Here is a 27,517-nt window from a genome sequence, read left to right as displayed (position 1 = left end):
CGGTGGAATGAGGTACATGCTGTTAACTCACTGTACTTCTTCTAGGTCCTTCCACGCATGGGCCAGGCTCCTCTGGGTGGAAATTCCCAGGAGGTATGTGCAGAGGACCAGCTGACCTAGCAGAGGGTGGCTGCTTAGTTGCAGACTCAGAAGGATCTGTCAGAAGGGTATTATTGAGGTCCAGAGGTCACAGGCAAATCACCTAGTACCTCACCAGCATCTTTATTAAGTATGTACACACTGCACTGCATATCACCCCAGAATTCCTTCTGTGCGTGGCATGACCCTGGGGATGCAGGTCCTGATAACCTTCTTTATTCTGTCTGTGGCACAGGCATGTTTGTGGCTAATAGCTGTCTCGAGTCGTACTATGGCCTTGGGCTTGTTCAAACCAGCCCCTCCCCCCACCCCTTTTTAATTTCTATCTGGCACCTGTGCTATCCAAAATTCTTGTGGAATGGCAGTCCAGTTTTCTGAACAGCAGATATCTGTCAGATTTAAGCCTTTTTGGAACTAGATTCGGTGAGGTTTGGATGGACAGAGTTATGAGGGCCAATGATGTAATATAGATTGATTTTCACACAAAAGTTAGAGTTCCTCTCTCACTTTCTTTGTCTCTTGTTCCCTATTATCTTTCCTCTTGCTTTCTCACCACTTCCAGATCTGTGCCCTGGCATTGCTTCCTGTGTTGGTCAGCAGAATGAATTTCCTGCCATTTGTTTCACTGTCATTTCTGGAACGAGAAGGGAAGTTTGGCTTGCCTTGCCTACACCGCCTGATTCCCTTGCATGAAGCCACAGGGAGTTCTCATTACCACTGCCCATATGCACAGACACAGCATCTGTCTTCTGCCCGGGAGGACACAGGGAGAGTGGCTGCCAGCAGCTCAGGCCTGAGCCCCATCTCCTGCTGACCACTTCACTCTGCGTGCTGCCCGGGCAGGGGGACGGAGAGGAGAAGGAGGAAGGTGGCGTGGTACACACAGCTTCCAATAAGGACTGGCGTGGAAATCCTGCTGATGGTGGGAAGTCGGGCAGAAGCAGCCACCACCATCCACCTTATCTCTGGGCAGTATCAGGAGCTGTATCCTGGGTGTGAGACGGTGTGAGAGCCACCGGCAGGCTAGCGGTGAGGTTCAGAGACCATCTGCGCAGACTGCACTTGGGAAGGAGCCATCACCGTGTGATGTAGATAAATGAGGGAAGAACAAGCAGACGATCCCGTTTAGCTTTTAGAGAGTGTATTGGTTAGCTATTGCCACAGGAACGCAGCATAACAAAGCATCCTGAAACTCAGGGGCTTAAAAAAACAGGCGTTTATTTTCTCCCTCATGGGTCTCTGGGTTGGCATGATTAATCTGTTTCAGGCTGTGGGCCACGTGGACTTGGCTCCAGGTGTCAGTTTGGGTTCGGGTCTTGTCTACATTCCCTTTGGATCAGCAGGCACTGAGCCGTGTTCCCATGGAGGATGATAGTAGCCAAACCACATTTACTCACATTCCATTGGCCAAACAAGTCTTATGGTGAAGCCCAAAGTCAGTGGGGGAGGGAAATTTACTCAATCTCAATGGGAAGTGGTGGGAGGGGAGTGAATATTTATTGTGTGTAGCTGGGGTACAGGTCCAGGCAGAATTTGGGCAATGAGGAAGTTAGCTTCTTTGTACGCACATCCGGGTGTGAGGGCTGCACTGGTTTCCCATGTGCCGTGGCTCTTGGCAGATCAGTCCTCGTCCTCCACGCTGCACCTTATCTCTTAGGCCCAAAACCTAGTCCTCGTGCTCACCCTGCTGTAGTTTTCAAGGAGCTGCCATTATGGGCTTTATGCCTGTCATTGAGACCAGTACTAAAGGTAGAAACCAGGTTTGAGTTGGATGCTGCCAGCACTTGGGTTAGATTTCTGCGTCTTTGTACAGTTGGACCTCTGTGTCCGTAGGTTCTGCATCTGGGGACTCAGCTGAGGGTACAGAAGGCCAACTGTGCTGCAGCATTTCATACGAGAGTCTTGAGCATCTGCAGATTTTGGTAGCTGCAGAGGGCGGGAGGCTGGAACCAATCCCCCGCGGGTACCGAGGAATGACTGTATTTCTTTTGAACTACCGATGGGTATCCAATTTGACCTTTCTGCTGTGGAATGTGTATTTGGCCAGCTCCACCCAGGAGCCGTGTCAGGAAGAAGAGTGGTTGTAGGGTCTTTTCTGCTTCCCGACACTTACTCAGCAACCTGGTCTTGCCTCAGCCCTGAATGGAGGGGTTTCGTTTTAGGTGCGATATTTGGCCTACTAGGTCCTTTCAAACTTAGGCCTCAAGGTTTTCCTCTTGGAGTCTTTTTTTTTCCCTCGTGCTAGTTTTCTAGAACACTCCATCCCAGATAGTGCCACAGTCAGAAGTTTTTCCCCTTCTCCTCTCTTGCTTGATCAGTCATGAATTTCTAGCAGAGGGACCCTTTCTCCAGGGCCCTGTCACTGCTGGGTGGCAGTGAGTCCATCAGGTCCCGTTACTTGGGCAGTGTGCTATTTATCTGAGTCCCTCCTACCTGTAGACCAATCCAACTGCATGTTTCTATCTCCTTCCTTCCTGTCCTCCTTTCCACGAACACCTACTTTGTGCTGGCACCTGTGTCACACACACAAGACACACTCCTTGCTCTTGGGAGACCCATACTCCGGAGGGTCCATGAGACAAGGAATAAAGATCAATATAATTCAGAGTGGTAAGTGTAGTTGTGAAACAATGTACAGATCACAACTGGAACTTGAATTAGATGTACCTCAGCCTGCTGGTGGGGTTTGGTCGGGGGTGGTATTGCGTGGAAGGTGTCCGGGAGGAGGTAATGACTGAGAAGAATTGGCCAAAAGGAGAGGAGAAACTTTCCAGGCTGGTGGGACAATGTAAGTTGAGGCATCAGGCAGGAGGAGTATGCCAAGCACCAAGAAGGAAGCAGCAGTTCAGCAGTGCTGGATTATAGATGTCAAGAAAGATGGGGACGGGCAGGTGATGAGGTGGGGAAGGCTGACGGCAGATCACAATCCTTGGATGTCATGGAACGAGCTCTGTTTGGGGACCCATTGAAAGTGGCATTTGAAGCAGGGGAGTGACATGGTATATAAAAGAGTGTTAACCACGTACAATTATAATTATCTTGGTTTGGGGGGTAGAAATAAGTCATAGACTCAATAGCAAATAATTTCCATCTTTCACTGCACATCCAAACCAGTCCTGCATGCCTCAGATGACCAAGTTTAGAGGAGGCATATCTTGGTGAGATGGTCCCACAACAGGAAACGTAATGTTTTTGCAAATAATGGAGAGAAGGCTGAACTAACTCTCGTGGCAATTGTGTTCCTTTTTCTTTCTGAGACTGAGCTATTATCTTGGAGGACAAGACTTTTTTGAGAAGGAGAGGCTAAAATTTACATGGCACTTGCCCTGAACCCAGCACATCCCATGGTCCTCTCAATCCCATGAGGTAGTTTCCATTATTGTTCCCATTTTACAAATGAGGAAACCAAGGGATGGAGAGGTTAAGTAACTTTGCCAGAGTGACCTAGTTAGGAAAGAGTGGAGCCTGGCTTCACCACCTCAGTTCTGACCCTACCTCCAGACCTGAGCTTCAAACCAGTATGTGGCACAGGGTCTACCTGTCACCCTCTTCTCCCTCCAGGCCCAGAGTCTGTACAACTTGGATGGAGGGTGTGATAAACTCTGCATTTTAAGAAAATAACATCTGGTCTAGGATAATCCCACAGAGACACCAGACAGGACATCCTGTGTAGAAGACATGGAAAGTTTTATGTTCTGTAGCTACTGCCTTGGAATCCCCCCTGAGCTCCAGAGCTTGGACCAAAGGCTACTTAGAGAGATAATTGTTAGGCAGAGGGGTCTTAGAATCTGGCAGAGCACCGAGTATGGAGGAAGTGGCTTCTTTCTCAGTCTTAACCTTGGCTCCTTCCATTCCTTTCTGGTACCTGTCTGCTTCCCATCATGCTTTCCCTCCTCGGGACCTGGAGGGCTGGCTGTTGGAGGGGAGAAGGCTTGGGCGTAGGCGCTGTCTGGAGGAACAAGTCATTGGGCTGCTGAAGCCAAGTCCGTGACCAGCAGGATCCCAGGAGGGTCAGCAGTTTGTGGTTACTTGGCCACTCTTCCAGCTGAGGAATGTGCTTCCCCCTTCTCATCTGTCTTGTGCTTTTGTAAATTTTGACGAGGATCCATGAACAACCCAAAGCTCCAGAGTGGGTACAAGGTCAGCCAACCACAAAGCATTCCCAGCCCCCAGCACATTTGGAGTAAGTCAGATGCCACTTGTGAGCCATAAAAGAGATGATCACGTGTGTGGATAAATGCCACAGGGCTATGGAAAGATGGGTGCACAGGGAGCCTGTCCCAGATTTACCTTCACATCTGGGATCATCTTGGAGTTCTCTGTCTGTCTGTCTGGTATTGTAATCTCAGCACAAAAGGAATGTTCTCACCAGCTCTGCATTCCTGGTTTTGGCCCAAGATGTATGAAAATTATACATTATCTTTCTCCTCAAATCTTGAGAGTTTCATTAATATTATTTATATGATACCCTTCCAAAGATGATTTGAGGCATTTATAATAATATCAAATGCTATGGACCGAATGAATTTGGGGGAAGGGACAGTCATATGTTGAACCTTAATCCCCGATGTGATGGTATTTGGGGATGGGGACTTTGGGAGGTAATTAGGATTAGATAAAGTCATGAGGGTGGGGACCGCATGGTGGGATTAGTGCCCTTATAAGAAAAGGAGGAGACCTGAACTCTCTCTCTGCCATGTGAGGACACAGCAAGAAGTCTCCATCTGCAAACCAGGCAGCAGTTTCTCACTAGAAATCAAATCTGCCAGCACCTTGATCTTGGACTTCCCAGCTTCCAGAACTGTAGGAAACAAATGTTTGCTATTTAAGCCACTCAGTCTGTGGTATTTGTTATAGAGTCTGAAATGACTAGGATAATGATTCAATAAAGTGATTGAAATAAGAATAAAAGGAGAACAAGGGTGGTGTGGAGCAAGAGGTATTCCATAAAACACAGGCTCAGAGGAGTCATTCAGGTGGGCATATGAAACTTAGTTCCGAACATTGGAAGCCAGCAGAGAAAGCAACTGTTCTGAGTTACGTAGGGCTCAGTTGCTAGCAATTGGCAGCCTCCCTGGGCATCTGGAGAGAGAAACTTCCCCTGGCAGTTTTCTCTAAGGAGGAGGAATCATAGGGACGATTATCCCAGGGTCACTGGGCAACTCAGTGGGCAGTGATTTTGTGAAAATACCTTTGCCACAAATTCAGTAAGAGCTGCTACCTTATCCATCTTCATGGCACTCAGGTAAAGTCAAAAGGAACAGGGCACAGACATTTTTGTTGGGCGATAGAGGACACTGAAGGCAAGGACATGCAATATCACTGTCCAGGGTAGTCAGGGAGTGAGGAGGAAAGGTGAGACCAGCATCACGGACATCTCAGAACATTCTCTTCTTTCGGTACGCCCAGTGCGAGGGAACACGAGAAAGGCGGGGAGGGGTTGAGGGTTTCCTCTTGTCTCTGCTGTCAGACTGTCTGTCTCTGTGGTGTTGGGAAAGTCACTTAACTGTGGTCCAGCAAAATGTGGGCCTTGCAGTCCCCCTCTTCTATAAAATGAGAAGACAAATGATGCCCTGAAGCTCCCTTTGTACCCCAGCCTTCTATGATTTGGTATTTTTTCCCCTTCCCTGAGAGCCATAAACTGGAACCCAGTGAAAGAAGTCATCCCACAAAGAAATACTTCACCTTGAAAAAGCAAGTGGCTTTCCAGGGATAAATAACTCGGCAACAGCTGAAAACAAAGGAGAAAGAAAAAGAACCGATTTAATCCGTGCTCTTTCTTTTTCAGTCCTTTCTGTTTTCACTATCCCATCGCTTTTGCTCCTGATTCTGTTTTCTTCTTTAAGTACCTCTTGGAACCTGGCTGTCAGTTTTGACACTGGGGGAGCGTATTTAGCAAAGCGTTCTCACCTTTTTTTTCCCTTTTGATGCTGAATTCCATCAGGTTGGAAACTGCTTGTCTGTGTAAACAGGGAGGAGGGCAGTGCTTCGGATGGGTGTCGAGGAAGCAGAGAATGGTTACGTGAAGCGATGCGGTACATTTCCCAGCTCCTTCTTGTCCTCTGTGTGGGCATGTTTATGTAAACTTCAGGTCTTACAGAAACCATAGTATGTTATAGTATTGCATTGGCAGAAGAGTGTATGCTTGAGGCAAGTGTGTGTTGGACCCAGGCTAGTTTTGGGGTATGTGTATGTGCATGTATATAGGTGGGGGACCTCTGGGGTGGCAGTATTCAACCATACAGGCGCAAGGTGGGATGACAGGCCGGTGGGTATAACACCCGATAGAACCCAAACCGTAGAAAGTTCACTTGTTAAAGGGAAAGGGATATTAAATGACCCATCGGGGGCTTCCACAGATGGCACGAGGTAGCTGTCCCACGGCTTCTCACCAGGTTTGGGATTGTGTTAAGCCGGTCCTGAGAGTTGGCGGTTTTGAGTCAGCATCGTGCATATTTGCACAGTGGGCGGTGAGGAGAATTTTACCATGATTTCAAATGTAAGGAAAACAGATAACTGGGCTCTGATTTATTCGAGGGTCAGAACCTACTGCCATCAAACTCTTGATCCTCAGATTCTCTTGCCCTTAGATGCCACCCAGGAGCTTCTCTGGTTCAGTTCCCCAAGATGCTAAGTCCCTCTGTAATTTGCCTGGGTCCACAGGCGTCCTGGGATTCGTGGATGCAGAGAAGCAGGTGGGGTGGGGAAGGGGAAGGGAGAGTTCTGGGCATTTCTATGATATTATATGCAAGTGCTGTGCAAATAAAATGCAAATTAAAACCGAGTGCTCTAGCACTGCGCAAAGGTGATGCAGATTTGCTTTTAATTTCTCTTCTGTGCAGTTGCGAGCATCGTGGACGCACCCGTGGAGCACTTGTGAGGCGGGGGAAGCAGGGAATGGCAGGGAGAAGCTGAGGCTGCTTTGTGGTCAGTGGTGGACTTGACAGTGGGTCTTCCTGTTTGATGCTTGAGTAAAATATAAAGTGCAGCTCTTCTGAGAAGAGCTTATGAGAACTGCTTTCACCCTGGAGTTTTCTCTGTACTTAGAAATGAGTGAGGCTTGGGAGAAGGGAGAAGAGGACTTAATTGGGGTCAGGTCAAGGTTCCAGTGGGGAAGAAGGTGGTGTTGGGCATTTCTTGCATGTCTGGAGAACTCCACTGAGGAAGGCCCTGGAAGCTGCCTGATCCAAGAGAACATCAGTGATGGGAAAGTCCTTTCTAGAAGGTCAGTGGGAGAGTTAAGACAGTGCTGTGTCAGGCCTAAGGTTGTGAGTACATTTTACATTTTAGTTGATGGCAGCCTCTGATCGGCTCTGAGCTTAGAATGATTTGAGAACTCAGGATGTCAGCTGAGAATGGTATGGGTTGGGAAGGTTGGATCGGTGAGGCGCTGGCCTGCTCCCATCTCTTGGTGTCAGGCTCCGCAAGCCTTCTGGTGAATCGGAATTACTGCATGACTAACTCTTCCCAAAGGGGCCTGAGGGAAGAGTCTTCTATTGCAATGACCTTTGTCCCACAGAAGGTTCTAGGGCAGCCTGTCCTTGATGTGTAAACCAGTGATCTGACAGTCATGCTTGGTCAAGGCCAGGCCCCTAAGCAGGACTTAAAATTTTCCTGCCTGGGAGGAGGTCTAATGGGGAAAAGAAAGGATTTGGGAGACAAAGTCAGGCGTCAGTCATGAAGAGCTAACTGCCACCTCTTGGAAGCTACTAATAGTATAGTTCCAAAAAGAATACTTTTATTTCTTTTTTTTTTTTTTCAGCGTGTTTCTTCATTGCCCCATTATCAGTCATACGTGCAGGAGCTCCAAGAGAAATATGTTTTAACATCCTGAAACTGAATTATTAAATGGGGATTAACTTGGTGTTGACTTTTCTTCATGGCTGATTTGCAGTATAAACTGGGTTTAAGGCATCTTTTGCTAAACCTTGTGGATTTTAGTAGATCGCATTGGATGAGCCATTCATTAAAGATTTCATGCTGATGTTATTTGTTTAGGCTTTGATGCCCTTTTTCTGTCCTCCCTCCCCTTTTATTCAATAATGATATCTTTCAGGCAGAGAATACCTTCCATCCTGTGGTATTAAGGGCTTTCCACGATGGAGAGCCTGGCCCCATGGCCAGCGGCTAGGCAGGAAGTCAGAGGACTTTGGTGCCCTCGCTGCCTGACCTCCTGACAACCAAGCAGCTAGGATTGCAAGGATGGAGTGGGTGCCAGACTCCCTGTTTGGTAGATGTCTCCTCCAGCTGCTTTTTAAAGACTGGATCCATTAACAAGGGGACTCACCTTTACATTTTACTCTTAAATGCCCAGAGAGAAATAATGGCTTAAATTCATACGGATATGTAAATGTCCAATACCCCATTCTGGTCAGAGAGCAGATATTGAAGGGAAGAGGAAGGATAGGGTGTCTGGGGTTGAGATATACCAGAAGGACACTGGCTTTCTAAAAATCATGAGTCTGAAACATGAGACTCTTTGGGTCTCTTTTTTTTCTTCATCTACAAAATGCGAAAACTAAAAATCTCTTGGAGTTGTAGGGATTAGTTAAAATTATTCTTGTAACGAGATCAGCAGAGAATAGATGCTCAATATTCCCTTCCCGTGTGCAGACACAGTTCACATAGCTGAAATCAGAGTGTTGGCATCACTTTACATATCAGCCTTACAAAACAAGCACCTCTTTTGATTCTGTAGTCCCTCTCTTTTTCATTGTGAGTTGCGGTGCAATATTATGTATGGTAATTTGCTAGACTCATTACTGTTGGCTAATTTGGCTGTTTCTAAAAGCTGCAGTCCCTTCTGTGGGCTTTGGAGCCTCCCTCGTCAGCGACGATTCAACCTCGTGGGGATTCATCACACAAAGTGCTACCTCACTTTACTTTGGAACACGGTGAAGAGAGGTGATCTTAGCTGGCGTGGAAGCATTTCACACAGACCTCAGCCACATCACACTCTGGTCAGAGGTCAGCCACCAAAGTCCAGAATGGCACTTGGAATGTCATTCCCAGCCCTTTGGGCCCCACATTCTGTAGCTGAGCCTTCGGACTGTATGTGTTGGAGCCCCGGGCTGCAGCAGCACAGACATCCTGCTGTCTATTTAGAGCCCTTTGGCTGACTGTGCAGAATTCCTCCCTTTGACCCCACTGACAGCAGCCTCAGCCCCTGGGCCACACGCCTTTCAGCTGAAAGCTGCACTTGAGCCTCCAGAGTCATTTCAGTCTTCAAGTGATGGAGACCCTCACTGGCCATAAATCTTTGAGATGTCTACTCATTCATACAAGAAAGAATATGTGTGAGAGGGAAAAATGTCCAAGGCCTGGACCCCACTGTACGAGATCTGATTTAGTAACTTTGCGATGGGTGGCAGGCATCGGCTGTTTATCCTACATTCAAGGTGTAAAGAGAATGCTCTAAAGGCGTGTGGAGAAGAAACAGTTAATTCTGAATGGAGGCAGTGAAGAAGGCTTCACAGTCAAGGTGATGTCTGGAGCTGGCTGTCTAAGAACCAGGCTCTTCTCCGCTGAGCCACACACATGTATTATGGCGCTTGAACGGACATGACGTTTGCATTTTGCAGATACCTCTCCTTTGAGGTGGTAAACTCTAACGTGCCCTCCAAGACCTTCCCAGTTTCCTCTCCTGCCATTCCCTGCCTCACTGTTCGTGCTCTGGTGTGCCTCTCTGTACCTTGTGTATGCTCTTCCCTGTCTGTGATGCCCTTCCCACTTTTTCTCAACTGACTGACACCTGTTTGTTGTCAGATTCCTTCTTTTGCACCAAGATTGTGCTCTAGTTGATGAACATCCTATACAAGTTTGACGCTCTCTGTTTCACTGTTTCTTTTGAAGAGAGACGTCTAAGGATGGACAGAGTTTGACAGGAGGAGGCGAAGGAGGTTGGGAAATGGCATTCAGCAAAGGGGAACTGTGTAAGCAACAGAGGACAGAGTTTTCTCAAGGACTGGCAAGCCCCGGCGGGCCTCAGGGCATAGGGCTCGGTCAGGGTGGTGTATGAGGCTGGGATGGGGGTTTTAACAGGCTAACCTTGGACCTGGGGCTCTGGTGTGGGGTTTTCAGCAGTACTATGATGTGATCAAATCTATTTTAGAAGAGAAAAACTGCACTTTCGATGGCAACATGGAAACATCTGATTGCTTCAACAAATCTCGATTTGAAAGCCATTTTGGAACTAATTAAAAATAAAGAGAAGAGGCCAAATTTTTCAGATGTGTGTCCTGTGTCTGTGTGTGTATTGAAGCAATTTAAAAGAACTCACAAGCAAGTTAGATTTTATCAGTATCTATTTATGTATGTATTTTGAGTGGGATTGCTAAACTGGATTTTTAGTCAATTCTCTCAAGGTTTCAACTATTTCCAACCAGGATTTTCTAGCCAAAGAAATATTTAGGTGGAGAGAAGAATAAACGTGCAATATTTTCTCCTGTTGTTCAGGGTGGTGCCCCAGACTTGGTGCGCAGATTCCAGGCCCATGTGTTCCATGCGCTTCTACCAGCCACGCGAACTTTATGTTTATCCCGCCTCTCCTCCCATCTGCCCCTGGGGAGGGAGTTTTCTCCTGGGCTCGTGGCTGAGAACCGCCACTTGGAGAGTGTTTGCCTTAAAGAGCTGGAAACCCTTGCCTTTTCATTTATGGATTTGATATGCAGTGTTTCACCCTCTCTCTCGAGGGGAAAAGTATCTCCATTTTTACATACAAGTAGGTGGAATTTACTATTATCCACTGCTCATGCACCTCGATTTTTTTTTTTTTTTCCAACACAGCACAAGCTTTATTCAGTGGCCAAAGAATGGAGAAGCGGGAACTAAGTTCACAGGTCAACTTCTGATTTTGGTTTTGACGTGGATGCCCTTGTCCTTGGGAGGCCTGGGAGCTTATATTTGGCAGTGGGAGAAAAATGAAACTTCATGCTTGTTTAGGTGATATCATTAGATTATTTCTTTTTAAGAAATCATTATATTTGATTATAAAAGGGCTTCATATTTATTATAAAGAATTCAGAACACGTAAAACATCATGAAGAAGAAACTAAAATCATCTATCATCTCACTATCCAGAAATCTCTGTTAATGTTTGGATTCCAGCCTCCCATCTCCCATGTTTTTTTTTCCCTCTGCCTATGTATTTTTGTAGGGATCATATTATAACATTTTATAATCTGCTTTCACGTTTGACAATTTATCACGAGCACTTTCTCGTGTCATTAAAAGTTCTTTCACATTTCCAACATTGTTTAAATGGCTGCATAATATTAAATTGAATTTATGTACCATATTATCCAGGTGTTGGACATCACTGATTTTCTTTTCTTTAGGGATTCGGAGCTGAAACTCATGGATAGGTTTCAGATTGGCATCCATGCATCCTCTGTAATTGCGTGCAAACAGTCACGCGCATTTGACTTTTATGGGGAGAAGGACCATATCTTTTATTAGAGAGTCAAAGGCTTAATTGCTGAAGGGTCAAAAATGGAGGAGACGTTTACTTAAGTCAGATTCCTAGAAGGGAAATTACTGGGTCTAAATGGTCTGTACACTACCACCGGCAGTAGCTAAGGGTGCTTGTTTCCCTGCACCCTGGCCGACCCTGACCAAGCAGGACCAGCCCTCAGCATTACCCCATTGAGATTTATCATCAGGTTAACTCGTTGTACTGACTCTTTACTTGTAATTTACCCTCAAGCATTGTTGAGTTAGTGCTGCAGTTGGAGTCACAAGCACCCCAGAATACTGAGGTGTTTGCCGAGGTTCAGCTGAAAGAGCCTGGGTTTGTAACTAGAAGATCTGGGTTTGTGTTCTGTGTCATCATGGCCACTTCCCTTGCTGGGTGGGCCAGACAGTGTGGTGGGTAGGAACTTGGTCGCTGGGTTCAGACTTGATTGTGTTTCCACTTGGTGCCTCTGCTTCCAGCTGTGTTATCTTGCACAGGGTGTGTAAGCACTCTGTGTCACAGTTCCCTCATTTATAGAATAAGGGTCTAACATTAGTGCCCATTTCACTTGCAGGGCTGTAGTGAAGACCAACAAGAAAACCCTTGTATGGCACTTAGCTTCGTGTCTAGTGCATAGTGCGTGCTCAACGTTCATTACCGATCACTATGGGGTGGACCATTCTTCAGGTCATTTCCTCTCTCTGAGTCTTAGCGCTGATGTTGAGAATCATAGCCTTTTAGAGCTGGAAAAGGTCTTAACTGATCTTCAGCCCACATCTCTTATTTTACAGATGAGACAACTGGGTTAGGCGTGGTGATGTGACTTGCCCACATTGAAACATGGGTGATCATGCCTCCTTGTTCAGAGGGTTCAGAGGACCAAATATTGAGTGTGAAGTTCTTTTAAACTCCTACACATTAATCCGATGTTAATTAATCATGCACTGTCTGTATGGCCCCTGAAAAAAATAAAACTCAATAGAAATTGGCTAAGTGGAACTCTAATTGGTTAAATGGACACTTCTTTAAGCCCTTTGTTCCCCTGAGGACATCTGCATATAGCTTTGACCCAAGAAGTGTTTTTGATATTGCCAATGAGTGTGAAAAGGGCGTAAATCCCAAGACACCAGGCTGGTGTAGAGGGTCATCTCTATCCCTGGGTTGTATTTGCTTGTCTGTGTAGGTTCCTGGGTCTTGTTCATCTCTGAGAACCAACAGTTTGCACACATTTTGAGGGAATGAGCAAATGAATGATTATATATCTAGAAGAAATAAAGGGGAATGATTTTCATCATCAGGTGTTTTTTAAAGTGCAAATCAATCAGACCTGTTATCTGGCAGGTGTGGATTGATGCCACAGTCTGAGTACTCCTGCTGCACAGGTGGCCTTCGAGGTGAGAGGCTGCCTGCTCTACTCTGTATGGGCCTTAGAACTCCCTCACTTGTCTAACCTGTCTTTTACTTCCCTCTCTGCCTTTTGGTGTATAACAACTAATCCTACCGCTGATTCACTTTCCTGAGCCTGGCTTCCAACTTTTAACACAGACCCCTCAGTGCGGTTCTCAGAGCTTTGATTTATTTTTAATTTTTATTTTCATTGGAGTATAGTTGCTTTACAATGTTGTGTTAGTTTCTGCTGTACAACGAATTGAATCAGTTATATGTATACATATATCCCCTCCCTCTTGGACCTTCCTCCCAACCCCTGCCAGCCCACCCATCTAGGTCATCACAGAGCACCGAGCTGGGCTCCCTGTGCTATACAGCAGGCTCCCAGTAGCTATCTGTTTTACACATGGTAGTGTATATATGTCAATATGAAAACAATGTTTCCAGAATGGGCAACTATGATTTAGAGCTGCTGTGAGAGAGATGTTTCCGGTAGCTGTGCTCATTTTGATTCACTCCACAGTGTTCATTGCAGCACTGTTTACAATAGACAGGACATGGAACCAACCTATATGTCCAATGACAGATGAATGGATAAAGAAGATGTGGCACATGTATACAATGGAATATTACTCAGCCATAAAAAGAAACGAAATTGAGTTATTTGTAGTGAGGTGGATGGACCTAGGGTCTGTCATACAGAGTGAAGTAAGTCAGAAAGAGAAAAATAACTACCGTATGCTAACGCATATATATGGAATCTAAAAAAAAAAAAAAAAAAAGGTACCGATGAACCTAGTGGCAGGGCAGGAATAAAGATACAGATATAGAGAATGGACTTCAGGACATGGGGTGGGATGGGGAAGCTGGGGCGAAGAGAGAGTGGCATTGACATATATGCACTACCGAATGGAAAATAATTAGCTAGTGGGAAGCAGCAGCATAGCACAGGGAGATCAGCTCAGTGCTTTGCGATGACCTAGAGGGGAGGGATAGGGAGGGTGGGAGGGAGGCTCAAGGGGGGGGATATAGGGACATATGTGTGCACATGGCTGATTCACTTTGTTGTACAACAGAAACTAACACAGTATTGTGAAGCAATTATACTCCAATAAAGATCTATTTTTAAAAAAGAAAAAGAAAAGAAAACCCCCAGAATCCTGCAGAAACATGATGCCAAATCCTGCTTTCTATAGTTGGTTTATGTTGGTTGTCTTTCAAAGCCAAAAGGAAGTGTGACTGCCTTTGCAAGGCATCCCTGCCCATCTTAGTCAGCTGTGAGCAGCCGTACAGAAGAGTGGTTGGGAGTACAGGTTCAAATCCCAGTTCCACCACTTACTAGCTGTGTGATATTAGGAAAGTTATTTCTCCTCTCTAGCCAGTTTCTCATGTATAAAATGGAGATGATGACAGAACTGACCTTGTGGGGTTGAAATGAAGACCAAAATGTTTAGAACAGTACTTGCCGCAAGTAAGCATTCAGGATTAGGCATCATCATTATGTTTAATAATAATAAGAGAAGCACACTTGGCCACACTAAAAGTCATAGACGATTAGATATTGCCCAGTTCACTTGCCTCATTTTTTAAATGAGTGATGGGCCCAGACTCAGTCAGCTGGTACATCACATACATGGAAAGAGGCAAGCCCAGGCCCTGAACCCTCCTCTTCACCTCTAAGCTAGGGACAGAGATCTGCTACTACTTTACATCAGTGTTTCACGTACCTTTGATCGGTTTCTCCATGCTGATGGTCACATCTTTAAAGCCACCACCTGTGCATTATATCTCCATCAGTGCCTAGGACCGTGCTGTAGACCAGACGTTGGCATTGAGCCGTAGCTGGCTGCTGGGTTACTCAAGCATGAGGCTGTGTAAATTGGAGTTATTGCTAAGATGGAGAGTATTAGCAACGTCTGGAGTGTGTAGCGGAACGATAATAAAATTCTTAGATCTTGTATTAGTAACTTTAAACCATTTCTAACCATTTTAACTGTGAGCAATGGAATGGACAGTTATATAAAACGGTAGGGTTTTTTTGGTTTGTTTTCTAAGAGTTTATTTTTCTGTTTGATCCATAATGAATTTGTGTATTTTTTTTTTTTTTACTTTATCTAATATTATTTTATTTATTTATTTATTTTTTGGCTGTGTTGGGTCTTCGTTTCTGTGTGAGGGCTTTCTCCAGTTGCGGCGAGTGGGGGCCATTCTTCATCACGGTGCGCGGGCCTCTCCCGTTGTGGAGCACAGGCTCCAGACACACAGGCTCAGTAGTTGTGGCTCACGGGCCTAGCAGCTCCACGGCATGTGGGATCTTCCCGGACCGGGGCTTGAACCCGTGTCCCCTGCATTGGCAGGCGGATTCTTAACCGATCTCTTGTGGAATCCTGCTTACTGCAGTACCGCGGGGGACGTCATGCTGCACTGAATTTGTGTATTTTAAATAATGGTTTCTTTTAAAAACATTTTCCTTTTTCACATTTATTATGTATGTCTTTAATTCACCTGGAATTTATTTTTGAATATTTAGTCCATCTAGTCTTTCCTCACTGATTTGCATTGCTCTTTCTATCACATATAACGTCCCAATGTCGACATTGGTCTATTTTTGAGACTTTTTTGTTCATTTTTCTATTTTTCCAACTCTATGCTAATGCCACACTTTCTTAATTATTGTAGATTTTTATAAATTTTGCTAGCTGTTTCTATCACAAAAGGTAAGGTAAGCAAGGAGTCCTGGTCATCATCTGATCTGGGTAAGAGCGCCCTTTGCCAGCCACTAACCCTCTACTGTAGAAGTCAAAAACCTCAGTGCAACCAGCCTCCATCCAGCCATACGGCGTCTGTCAGCAGGAGCCCTGGAAATCTTCCCATGAGATGCAGTTAAAGTGGCGGTATTTAAGCAGAAGCTGGTTATAAATTTAGCAGAGATATTGGAAAAAGAAGGCTAGAATAAAGGAACTCCATAACCTTTAGTCCAATGGTTCTCAGGTATTACCATGCATCAGAATCACCTTGTTAAAACAGGCTTGATAAAACATGGATTGCTGGGCTTCACCCCTGAGTTTCTTATTCAGAAGAGAGGAAAGGGCAAGAATTTAGTTTTCTAACAAGTTCCCAGGTGATGCTGATGGGCTGGGGACCACACTTTGAGAATCTCTGCTCTAACGTCTCTTAAGTCTGAGAGTCTGTAATCCTTAACACTCCTTGAGAGGCTTTTGTTGTCTGCTGTGTTCTCAGCACCTAGCACAATGTCTGACCCATAGTAGGTGTAGTGGGCTGAAGATGTCCCCACAAACACGTCAGGTCCTAAACCTTGCAACCCGCCAGTGTGATCTTATATGGAAAAAGGGTCTTTGCAGTTGTGATTTAAGATAAGGATCTGAGATGAGGAGATTATCCTGGATTATCCAGATGGACCCTAAATGCCATCACAAGTGTCCTCATAAGAGACAGCGAGAGGGCTTCCCTGGTGGCGCAGTGGTTAAGAATCCACCTGCCAGTGCAGGGGACATGAGTTCGAGCCCTGGACCGGGGAGATCCCACATGCCACGGAGCAACCAAGCCCGTGCGCCACAACTACTGAGCCTGCGTTCTAGAGCCCGCGAGCCACAACTACGGAGCCAGCTTGCTACAGCTACTAAAGCCCACACGCCTAGAGCCTGTGCTCCGCAAGAGAAGCCACCGCAGTGAGAAGCCCGCGCACCGCAACAAAGAGTAGCCCCCGCTCGCTGCAACTAGAGAAAGCCCACGTGTAGCAACGAAGACCCAACACAGCCAAAAAGAAAATAAATAAATAAAAATTTTAAAAAAGAGACGGAAGGAGATCACACACACACACACACACACACACACACACACACACACCCACACACAGATGATGTGAAGACAGAGGCAGAGATTGGAGTAATGCAGCCATAAGCCAAGGAATGTCAGTAACCACCAGAGCTAGAAGAAGCTTTTTCCCTTGAGTCTCTGGAGGCAGTGTGGCTCTGCTGATACCTTCATTTCAGCCTAGTGAAACAGATTTCATACTTCCGGCCTCCAGAACTATGTGAGAATAAATTTCTGCTGTTTTAAGTCATCAAGTTTGTGCTAATTTTTCACAGTGGCCATAGGAAATGAGTATAGTAAGTATTCAGTAAACATCAATGAAATGAATCTAGATGCAGGTATTAGGATGCCCATTTAACTGATACATAAACTGAGGGCTTGATGTATCTGGTCCAAGTACTGTACATGTTTACTGCAAGGGAGACCCAGATCTGTCACTTACTTCAGTTTCCATTCCACCAGCCTGGTGGTTTTCACCCCCATTTGCACATTAGCTCAATTAAATTTGAACCCCTGGCCATGGGGCCTATGCTTTGTTATTTTTTTAAAAGTTCCTCAAGTAATTCTTATCTACAGCCAGGGTTGAAATGGCCGAGACCAGGCTCGTCATAGAATCTGGCTTATCCTCCCGATGACTCGTAAGGGAGGCTTTGAGTCTGCAAAGTACTCCTATAAAATTTAACCTCCACCGCGGCCCTCTGAGGCAGGCAGGGTGGGTGCTGTCCTCTTTTTCCAGATGAATTATGAGGCCAAGGAGAAGTTAGATGATGCAGAGTGGCTGGTCCTCCACCCAGACTCAGCCCTCTGACCCACACCCAGCGCTGCTTTTACTGTGTGGCACGTCACCAGCCCAAGCAGTAATTTGTGACTGTGTGCACCTAATGACATATGCATGGATTGTTGGTCCTGAGATTCTGGACACTGGAAACAGGAACACTTTTATATATTGAATCACTTAAAATGTGCGATGGGAGAAACGGTCGGTGAGCTTTGAGGCTAGGGAAACTTGGTGACATTTCTTCAGAAGGCATTTCCAATTCATCCCACATCAGTGCCTGGGGCACTTTGCATCTGACTCTTTGGCCGGGCTTGGGTGCCCAATGGCCCCAAATATGTGTTAGCGTGCTCATCAGCCCTAGGATCCCATCTGGGGACAACTCGATCCGCAGTGCCGTTTTGTTTGTATAAATATCAGGGCTGCTGGCTCTCGTTTTCCATCAACGATCAGAGAAAAGTAGTCGACCACACTTTTTAGGGACTTTGGGTCCGTGGTGTTTAAGGTGTATCAACAGTACCCCTCCCCTAACTCCAGATGGACACATAATCATAACTTCATAAATGTAACCACAAAAGATTAGACGAAGGCACAGGGCAAGGAGGCCAGAGTCTCTGGTGTGGGTGTTTTGAAAGACACCCCCTGCAGGGGGCCAGAGGTCTGTTTGCTCTGTCCACTTGGCCCAGCTGCCAGCTCCTATGATTCACTCTGCCAATCGGATATTACTTAGTGATTTTTATGGAGTTAAAGCTAAAGGAAATTTGAGGAAGAGATCACTTCCTCTATTTTAATTAGAGTTCTGAGACTGCACCACTGCACATCTGTAGCAGACCGGCTGCTGGGCCAGCACTGAGGCCCCATGAATTTTAAATATCTGGAGAGGTTTATTTGAAGAGCTGGGTCATGACTGCCGCTGCTGTCTGAGCGTGTGTGAGCGCGCGCAAACGCACACACACACACACACACACACACACACACACGCAGGCACGGTGTACCTCGTACAGATGTTTGAACAGTCCCTGGAGAACACACATTTTGTGTTGTAATAAAGGAAAACACAGTCCTCAGCTGTAACCTAGGAGACATGGGATCCCACCAGAGATGGAATCTAACCGCATCTTGGCTGCTTGCAGGAGCAGCCCAGGACGGCCTTTCCTCCTGCAGGCGTCCCATTGCCTTGTAGTTCCCGGTGGCAGCTGCCTGCTGTTCGCTCACACATAAATCCCTGGGGAGAAATAAGAGCTAAGTGGTTGTTACAAAGGGGTGAAGGCTTTGACTCCCACGGCTAGTCACAGAAACGTTTCTGGCTCTAACACACGACAGGCACTGCTCATTCCATGACACCTTTCTGCCCCTCACCTCTGAGCATATTTTGGAATCACAGGACTGGAAGGGGATTCGGGGGGTGGGGACCACCTACCCATTCCCCCAGTGCCTGTCAATTCTTCCTCTGTGTTGGCCCGGCCCGGGAGAGCTGTCTACCCAGGCCCCAGCCTGGGATGGGCATAAATATTGTTATCTCCATTTACTAATGTGGTGCTAGAGCGTGTTTGTTCCAGGGGAAATGACAGCGGTTTTAAGCCTAGTGACTTGGAGGTGATTTAAACCCCCTCATCTGTATTTGTTTAACACACTTCAGTTTTATTATTCGGTTTTCATACAGGAAGTTAATGAATAACTCAGTCTGGCTCTATGGCTATACAACCAAACAAGGGACCCTGGCTGGGAGTTCATTCTCAGGACAGGCATACCTCGATTTACACAACAGTGGCATTCTTGGGAAATTGGCTCTACGTCAGATATTTGAAATAAAAGAGTTTTTAGAGGAATTTAGTGGTCAGTTGGTTTGTTGTTACTGTTACTTGTTTGTTGTTGTTTAGTAGAACCAAGAACGTGGATAACTTTTCCCTAATTGACTTCTACAGATTTGTTGGGAATAGAGTATTCCTCAACAAGACTCTTGTATTTTCAAGACTCAGGCGGCAGGTGTGGCCCTTGTAGGAGGTGTTGCCTGGGAGGTGGAGGAAACAATACTGTTAGCGTCTAGAATTTTAGGATGGGAGACGTGGGTGGGAAGACCCAGCTTCACTCTTCCTGGACAAATAACTGGAGTCTACCAGAGCTCTAGAATGCAAAGGAACAAAAGAGTTATCAGACGTAACTCACTGAGGGCCCAGTTCCAACTAAATCTTGTCACTGCCTCATTTTTGGCAAATTAGTTTCTGAATTTGGGCTTCTCTCTTTAAGGAGAGGGGTAGTCCATACTCCAATTTACCTACTGGGAGTGGAGTGAGAAGGACTTCAGTGCTTCAGGCCCCAGGGAGAAATGAATGGTTCCCTTCCAGCGTCAAATATTCTTTGTAGACACAATCTTGCAAATGCTCAGAACACCTCTTAGAGGTATTTAAAAATGCAAAAGGGGCTGTCTTCAGAGCTGGATAGGCTGCAGTTGAATCCTGGTGCCACACGTGATCTGTTTTGGTCTCTGGCAATGTGCTTTTGTAAACCTCAGTCTCCTTACCTGTAAAATGACTCTACGGTAATAACCCTGCAGGATTCTTGAGGACTAAAGGAAAGTATGGAAAGTGCTAAGTTTAGCGCCTGGTACATGGTGGGTACTCTCCCCTCCACCCTAGGTACTCTCGTTCCATCTTTACTGAATCAAGGGAAACTGAGGCACAGAGAAGCCAAGGGAACTTGATCAAGGCAAAGCCGAGCGTGGAATCCTCAGATTCTGGTTTTTGAAGCTGTGTGCTTCCATCGCCCAGGTGCACGGCGTTGGGGTAATTTAGACCTGTTGAGGGTCCTTCACGAAATGAGTCAAAGGAACTGGCAGGTCGACCCACCCTGGCGCTTCCCTGGCTCCTGTCTTCCTGGTGTGACCTCTGAGGTCCATCAGGGCACTTCCTGCACAGATCCAGAGCCTGCCAGGAGGAAAAGAAGGACACTTACATTTACTGAGTGTCCACGTAACGGGTGCTTTACATAAGTTAACTCATCTAATACAAGAACCTTCCAGGGTGGGAATTATTGAACCTAATTTTATAGATGAGGATATTAAGGTTCGGGGGTTTTAGGTAGTTTGTCCATAGTCACAGAAGTAGTGAAAGTGGTGATGGGAGGGGTCAACTCAACCCCCTGGACTTGAGACAACAGCCCTGCTGCCAACCTCACCTCCCCCTGCACAGCGACTGCTCAGGGGTCCTGCCTCCTCTTGGACTGAGCCTTTGAGTCTGTATAAGTCCTGTTTTTGTTTTTTTTTAACTGGCCAAGGAGAGGGGCTGCCATTTCTCTAATCAGCTAGTCACACTCTGACGGACTCCAGAGAGCATCGCATGGCTGGGACATCGCATAGCCCCTGCCCTTTCTCCCAGTTTCACTCCAGACTACTGAGCCACCTCAGACATACAAGGGCCCATCAGGCCAGAGGAGGAGTTTGAAAAAGCAGCTTACAACGCTTCTGTTAGTAACCCGTTGCTGTGTTTAACAACCCGTCCTGGCTAGAAACACTTCCCTACTTGCAGCCTAAGCCCAGCCCGTCAGGCGGAGCCCATTCCCTTTCATTTGGTCCTGGATGGAGATGCTGAACAGCTGGTCCTCACGGGCTCCTTACTAATCCTTCATGGGGAAGCCCATATGCATGCATTCACCTTGGAGATTTCAGCCTTCTCTAGTCTTCTGGGCAAGAAGACTGTCCTCCCTGGCAGCCCTGAGACACAGAGCAGCTCTTGATCAGAAAAGGCCTGCGGCATCTCAGAGCTGTCCCTTATTTCTTTTCAGAATGGTCCCTGGTTTTGTGGACGTCATGGGAAGGGACAAGAAGAATTATAGAGTGATAGTGTTTAGACTGGAAGGAATGTGACATGCTATCTCATCCACATCTCATTTTACAGAGGGACCTCATCCCACAGGTCCAGACTCACTCAGCTTGGGTAGTAAATAGGGAATAGAGTTCTTGCAGAACTTTCTCTCCCTGAGGATTTCCTTCCAGGTGTGGGATGGGCCATAACTGTGAAGTGGAGATGAGAATTCTTTCATTTTCCTCACTGGATCCCTGCATCCTGGCTGGAGATCCTGCTGCGTATTTCACATGAACATTTAAATCTGAGAAATATATTTATTCTTTTTAAGAAGAGTACTCTGGGTGTGTGGCTAAGGTTTAAAGGACATTCTTCCAAACAGCAAGCCCTTCTTACCTGTCAGAGCTTGGCAAGGTCAACTTCCATTTTTCCTGTCAACCCGTTTCACAGATGGAGAGACTGAGACCCTCCGGTTCTCCTGAAGGCCATGGGTGTTTACCCCCTTCGGTAGCTCGCGGTGCTGGGGGCCATTTCAGGCCGCCGGTCAGAAATCTGAACACTTTCTGCCAGGTCCCTACACGCTCTTCTCTGCGGGAAGGAAGATCACCCAGATGGAGCCTGCCTTTCTTCGCACCTGGGTGCCCAGGCGGGCACCGTGCGGCCAAGGCTTTATAAAGGGAAGGACTTGCCTGCTCTGGCAAACCTGCTTGCGCTCAGCAGAGGTGCCCATAAATCTTGCTGAAAACAAACGCTTTAAAAGAGGAGGCAAGTTTAAGAGGCCCTGTGGGCATATTCTAATCAGTGCTCGCTAATATCAGCCAGCTCCGATTTAGAATGTGATGTTCCCAGTGGAGGGGGCCTGGGTAGGCACCATGTAAAATGCCGCCGGCTGTAATTAACTCTGACCTCCTCCGCCTGCCGGCTCCTGGCTCTTAATATTAGCTTTGACTCCCAGAATGAGCCTTCCGTGTTTGTTGTTGGGATGCGTTCTTTAAAATTCATGGTTAGCAGCCCTTCTTTCGCTCCCATCCTGACCCAAAATACACACACACACCCTGAGCCAAGGTGATCGATGGTATCAAATGAAATCAGTAATCAGGTAGATCTTTGCCTTGAAAATTCCATTTATCTCAATAATGCCAATAATCCCTACATTTATAGCTTATACTTTGCAGTGTGCAAAGTGATTTTATATATTTCATTGTTCCTCATTACAACCCTTTCAGGTGGGCAGGGCTGGTAGTATGTTCATCCACCAGATGAGAAAAAAACAAAGGCCAGAGAGGGGGACGGGTGTTTGGCACCCCCTGTGTAGTGAGTGGCTGAGCCCTTGATTCAAACTTAGGTCTTTCGATCTCAAAACTGTTCCTTAAATACTGGTGTTCAGATGGACCATAGAGATAGTTTGTCGTGTTGGAGGTTGGGGTGAGGGGGAGCGAATTTGGTCTTTTCCTTCCTGCCAATTGAGGCAATAATTATTCAGCAATTTCTTTCTTCTGCCTCCTGGCAACAAAAGGATATTAGACATAAAGTAAGCATGGGCTTGTGGTGTGTAATATCTTGTGGACAAAGAGAATGATGAGAAAATTCTACCTAATCGTCTGCGACCATGAATGTGTGTTTGTGTATATTTTATTGGTTAGAAGAGCCATACATTTGAAAATGTTCTGAGAACCTGCTACATGCTGGGCTCTGTTCTGGCTACCCAGATGTGCTATCTCTGTTCATTGAGTTACATTAGAGCTGGAGGAGACAAACCAGGAATAAAGATGCAAATAAGAAAAACAGTGCTATGTAGGGTGATGTATAGAGTGACCAGATGGGTACTTTAGGGTGGGTGATCAGGGAGCCTATTGGGGCTGAGATCTGAATGCCAGAGGGAGCCATCCATGTAAGGGAGGAGGAGGAAAGGGGAGGGGGAGGGTGAAGAGGGAGGGGGAGGGGGAGGAGGAGGAGGGGGAGGAGGAGGGGAGGAGGGGGAGGGGAGGGGAGGAGGAGGGGGAGGGGAGGGAGGAGGAGGAGGGAGGAGGAGGAGGAGGAGGGAGAGGAGGGTGAGGGGATGGGGAGGAGGGGGAGGGGGAAGGGGAGGGGGAGGAGGAAAGGGAAGGGGGGAGGGGGAGAGGAGGGGGAGGGGGAGGGGGAGGCAGAGGTGGCAGTGGTTGCTGGTTGTTCCAGGCAGAAAATATGGCCAGTGAAAAGGCCCTGTGTTGGGAACAAGCTTGACCTATTTGAGCCCAGAAAGAAGGCAGTGAGGCTGGAGCTGAGTGAAGGAGGGGAGAGTGGCATGATATGGGGTTGGAGTTGGTGGCAAGGATCAGACTGGAAGTTTAGTAAATCAGAGTAGGGATTTTGGATTTTATTCCAAATCCAATGGGAAATCCTTGGAGGGCTTTACACAGGGGAGTGAGCTCTGATTTACATTTTCAAAAAGACCCTCTGGCTGCCCTGTGGCAGAGTTTAGGAGGGCAAGAAGTGGAGGTACTAGTGGAGACAGTGAGAAAGGGAAGAGCTCTGGACATGATTCAGAGGCCTCACGGGACTGGTTGACTTAGATGGCAGGGTGTGGAGGATAAAGTGACTCCTAGGTGGGTGGAGACCCCACTAACTGCCACGTGGACAATCTGGGGAGTAGACGGGGGCAAAGAGTTCTGCTTGGCCATGTGAAATTTGAGATGTGTGTTTTACATCCAAGTGGAGGTGTCAAATAGCAATTGGATATGAGTTTGGAGTTTGGAAAAGGGTCAGAGATAGGGCTTTGGGATTCATCAGCCTGTAGATGGTATTGAAAACCATGGGGATGGATGGATGAATTGGGTAGAGTGTGTGGAGGGAGAGGAAGCAGAGGCCCAAGACGCAGGGTTTAGTCTCCAGCAAGAAGCAGGAGTGTCAAGGCAGGGGACTGGGGGTAGAACACGCTATGAGCTTCCTTCTATCCACTGCCGGAACCCCACTCAGCTGTTTCACAACTGTGGGCTATTGATCACCATGGCCTGAGTGAGAGGTTGATTTATCAGTGAAAACCCGTTGCGATCTCTTGGGGGAAGACCCTTAAATTATGTGGATAGTTTAAAAGTCTGTAGAATCACTTATCGGTCAACAGGTAACTTACTGAACATACACTATTGGTTAGGTGGTATTCTGGGCAATATAGCTTCATTTTCAGAGGACAGTGCATTGTGGCTTCACACACACACATTTACACACATATGTGTGTGGTATTATTACTTGTGGGTCCATGTGCTTGAGTGGGCGTTCTGTAACAGACAATCACCGTATACACATAAATGCAAAAATGCATAGTTGCAGCCATCCTCCGTAAAGCCTGCTTTCTGCTCTGTGTGGAGCCACCCTGAAAGTTCCCTTGTCCTCACCTCCAGCAATCCTAGAGTCTCTTCTGTCTCCTGGGGATGGAGCTGGACTCTGTTGTTAAGCTCTGTGTTTGACATGTTTCCTGGCTTCCATGTTTGCTGTGGTCACCTCTTAAATCTGCAGACCTGAATCCATGAACATTTAGGTCACCGGTCCAAGCAGACTTCAGCTCACAAACTGGTTGGAGGTGCTGGTCTGTGCTTTGGGGTTGGGTGTAGTTTCTCAGCTGCAACTTTTCAGTGGAGATGAGGGTTCAGGGAAGCCACATGCAAGAATCTTCAAGAACTAGAGCCTTGGAAATTTTTTAGGAAGTTTAATATCTTGCATTTGTGGATGAAAAATGTCACCTGCTATATCAGTAAACAAAGGACGTTGCAGCCATCAAACCATTAGCCAGTGTAGCCACCCCCAGCTATGCACTGTGAGGGGATTCAGGATGGAGAGAAAAGCAGGATGCTGGCCCTAGATAGTTAAGGTGCATATCAAAGGAGTGATTTTCGTAAGCCCAGACTTTTGCATCTTCCCATACATAGGAAAGCGCTAAATTCATTAACTTGAGATGTCTGTTTTCTCTTAAATTAATAGTAATCTTTTGACTTTCCGACTACCTGATTTTTGTTGCAAAAACTCCTATATATCCTGGCCCCTCCCTTACCTCTTCAGAGCCGTCCCCTCAGAGCTATCTGAGAGACTGCCTCCCGGGCGTAAGTCCTCAGCAAGTTTTCCGAATAAAACATAATTTAAATTTTAGGTTGTGCATTTTTATTTTTCAGTCAACACAACTTTCTCAGAAGCAATGAAAATATTTTCTACTCCTTATCCCATTCACCCCGACAGAGCCCTGGAAGTTCATTGAGAGTAAGAATTGTTATTCTGAGTTTATGGAGAAGGCCCTTAACAGAGAATCCCGTGTGAAGTCCCAGAGTTAGCAGGGGATGCTGGTGGGACTCTAGCCACCAGGGCCAGTTCTCCATATCTCGGAGTGAAGAGGTGCTTTCTCCTACAGGAAAAGTATTGCTCTCACGAAATTTGCAGAGTCCATATGTAAGGACCCCAATCTAGTCTCCGGACCTTAAATTCCTGTTCTCCACCAACTGTTACAAAAGGGTCCAACTAATACACAAATCCTGGGGTATTTGGGTACAGGATAAATGGGATAACATGGAGGCGGGAGAGGGAGGAAGGAGTGAAAGCTGTACGAAGTAGCAGTGGAGTTCAATGACGTTTACGTTTGATCTGAGATCTATGAGCCTGCTTCCATACCTTTTGCCCTTTCTACCGAGCCTTATACATTCTGCAGCAAAAAACGGACTGGACCACAAAAACATGCCTACTAGTTTATCAAGCTGGCTTTCTACCTGGGTACACAAATGCTAGTAATACTAATGATAGCCATGGCTTTAAAAATAACACTGACAGTGGCATTTCCAAAAATTAAAATAACTTCAAGTTTGAACTTTCACGATCCCGGTCATAGAAAGTCTACGACAGCATTGAATAAATGTAAGAGGTGTCATTTGAGGTGGAATGGTGAGACGTGGAGGTGAATCCCAGAACTCCACACCCTTCATCTCTAAGCGGTCAGCCTGCAAACCGCTGAGGACCGGCCTCAGAAGATGGCTCGTCAGAGCAGGGGGCTTTGGGGTGGGGGGCAGTTGTTCTTCAGGGTTAGGATCAAATTTAAAAGCACCACCATTTACCTTGGTTGCTAAGCCCTCCTGAGCCCGAAGTGAGGAATTCTGATTGGCAGAATCTGTAGGAATTTAGACAAGGGGAACAGCACGGAAAAACGGGAAGCTTAGGATGGGGACCCTGGCTGCAAAGCAACACAGTGCTTCAATAAGCCCGAATCTGCTGAGAATACATTTTACGAACATGCAGCTAAGTTGGCTGCCTTTGTTTGGGGGTTTGTTAAGCATTATCTAAAGAATGCCATGGTTCAGCCTGCTCGGTGTGAAGTCTAATTCTTCCCCTTTCTGGAGCCACGGCCTGGTGTGTTCAATTTTTCTCTCTCCGTAGGGCTGCAGGCGCTCTGGTACTCCAGCCAAAAAAACACTCATATTTTAGCAAGCTTAGTCCCAGTCTGGTTGCCAGGCAGTAAAACGAGCACTTGCCTGCCCCAGGGAGAGGGGGACCACGAGATGGAAAGGGGTCATGTAAACGGCTCACTCGAGCCCTCCCCCTAAATCTCCGCTTGAGAGTCTTTGGGGCAGTTGATATGTTTATTGATGTGGAGAGACACTGCTGCATAGGCCCAAACTGTGGTCGTTTGTCAGAACTAATACTACAAATTATTTTTATTATTATAGAGATGCTAATCAGAGGATAAGTTTGCCCTCTGCCGCTTCTGGAGGGTGTTAGATATACTCATTTGACCGATGTGGTTCTGCATACGCAGCACGGACCCCATTTAACGAAAGGGCAAAGTGAGGCATAAAGCAGCTGAGTTTCTTGCACTGAGGGAATAGATGAATCAAACAGCAGCATCCCGTTCCCCTCAAGGGAGGGCAGCATTGCAGGTGGAGTTCGTGTATCTTCTCTCTGACATCTTCTCTCCAGTCTCCCTGCGGTGCAAGAGGCTGCAGGAGAGATGCCCTTCAGTCCTGGAAATACTTCTCTGTGACTGATATTAAGAAGAGGGCGCTGAGATAGGCCCTCTGTCTCTTCTTCCAAGTCTCCGCTGGAACAGGAAGCAGACTCGGGCCAGTGCTTGCTGACTGCAGTGCTACTTTTCAGGGACAAGACCTCTGCCCACTGGATGAAGTCCACACCCGTTTATTTTTCACAGACCGGGGAGTT

General features: G+C 46.6%; 1 protein-coding gene across 2 annotated transcripts in view; it reads left to right on the top strand.

Moving 5' to 3' along the window:
* LMX1A (LIM homeobox transcription factor 1 alpha) overlaps positions 1-27,517 on the top strand; it is a 152,274-nt gene that overhangs the window by 46,758 nt on the left and 77,999 nt on the right. The window lies entirely within an intron of this gene.

This window comes from Phocoena sinus, chromosome 1, assembly GCF_008692025.1.
Source record: "Phocoena sinus isolate mPhoSin1 chromosome 1, mPhoSin1.pri, whole genome shotgun sequence".
NCBI classification, from domain to species: domain Eukaryota; kingdom Metazoa; phylum Chordata; class Mammalia; order Artiodactyla; family Phocoenidae; genus Phocoena; species Phocoena sinus.
The sequence above is the reverse complement of the archived record's forward strand: the minus strand, read 5'-3'. Positions and strand labels throughout refer to the sequence as shown.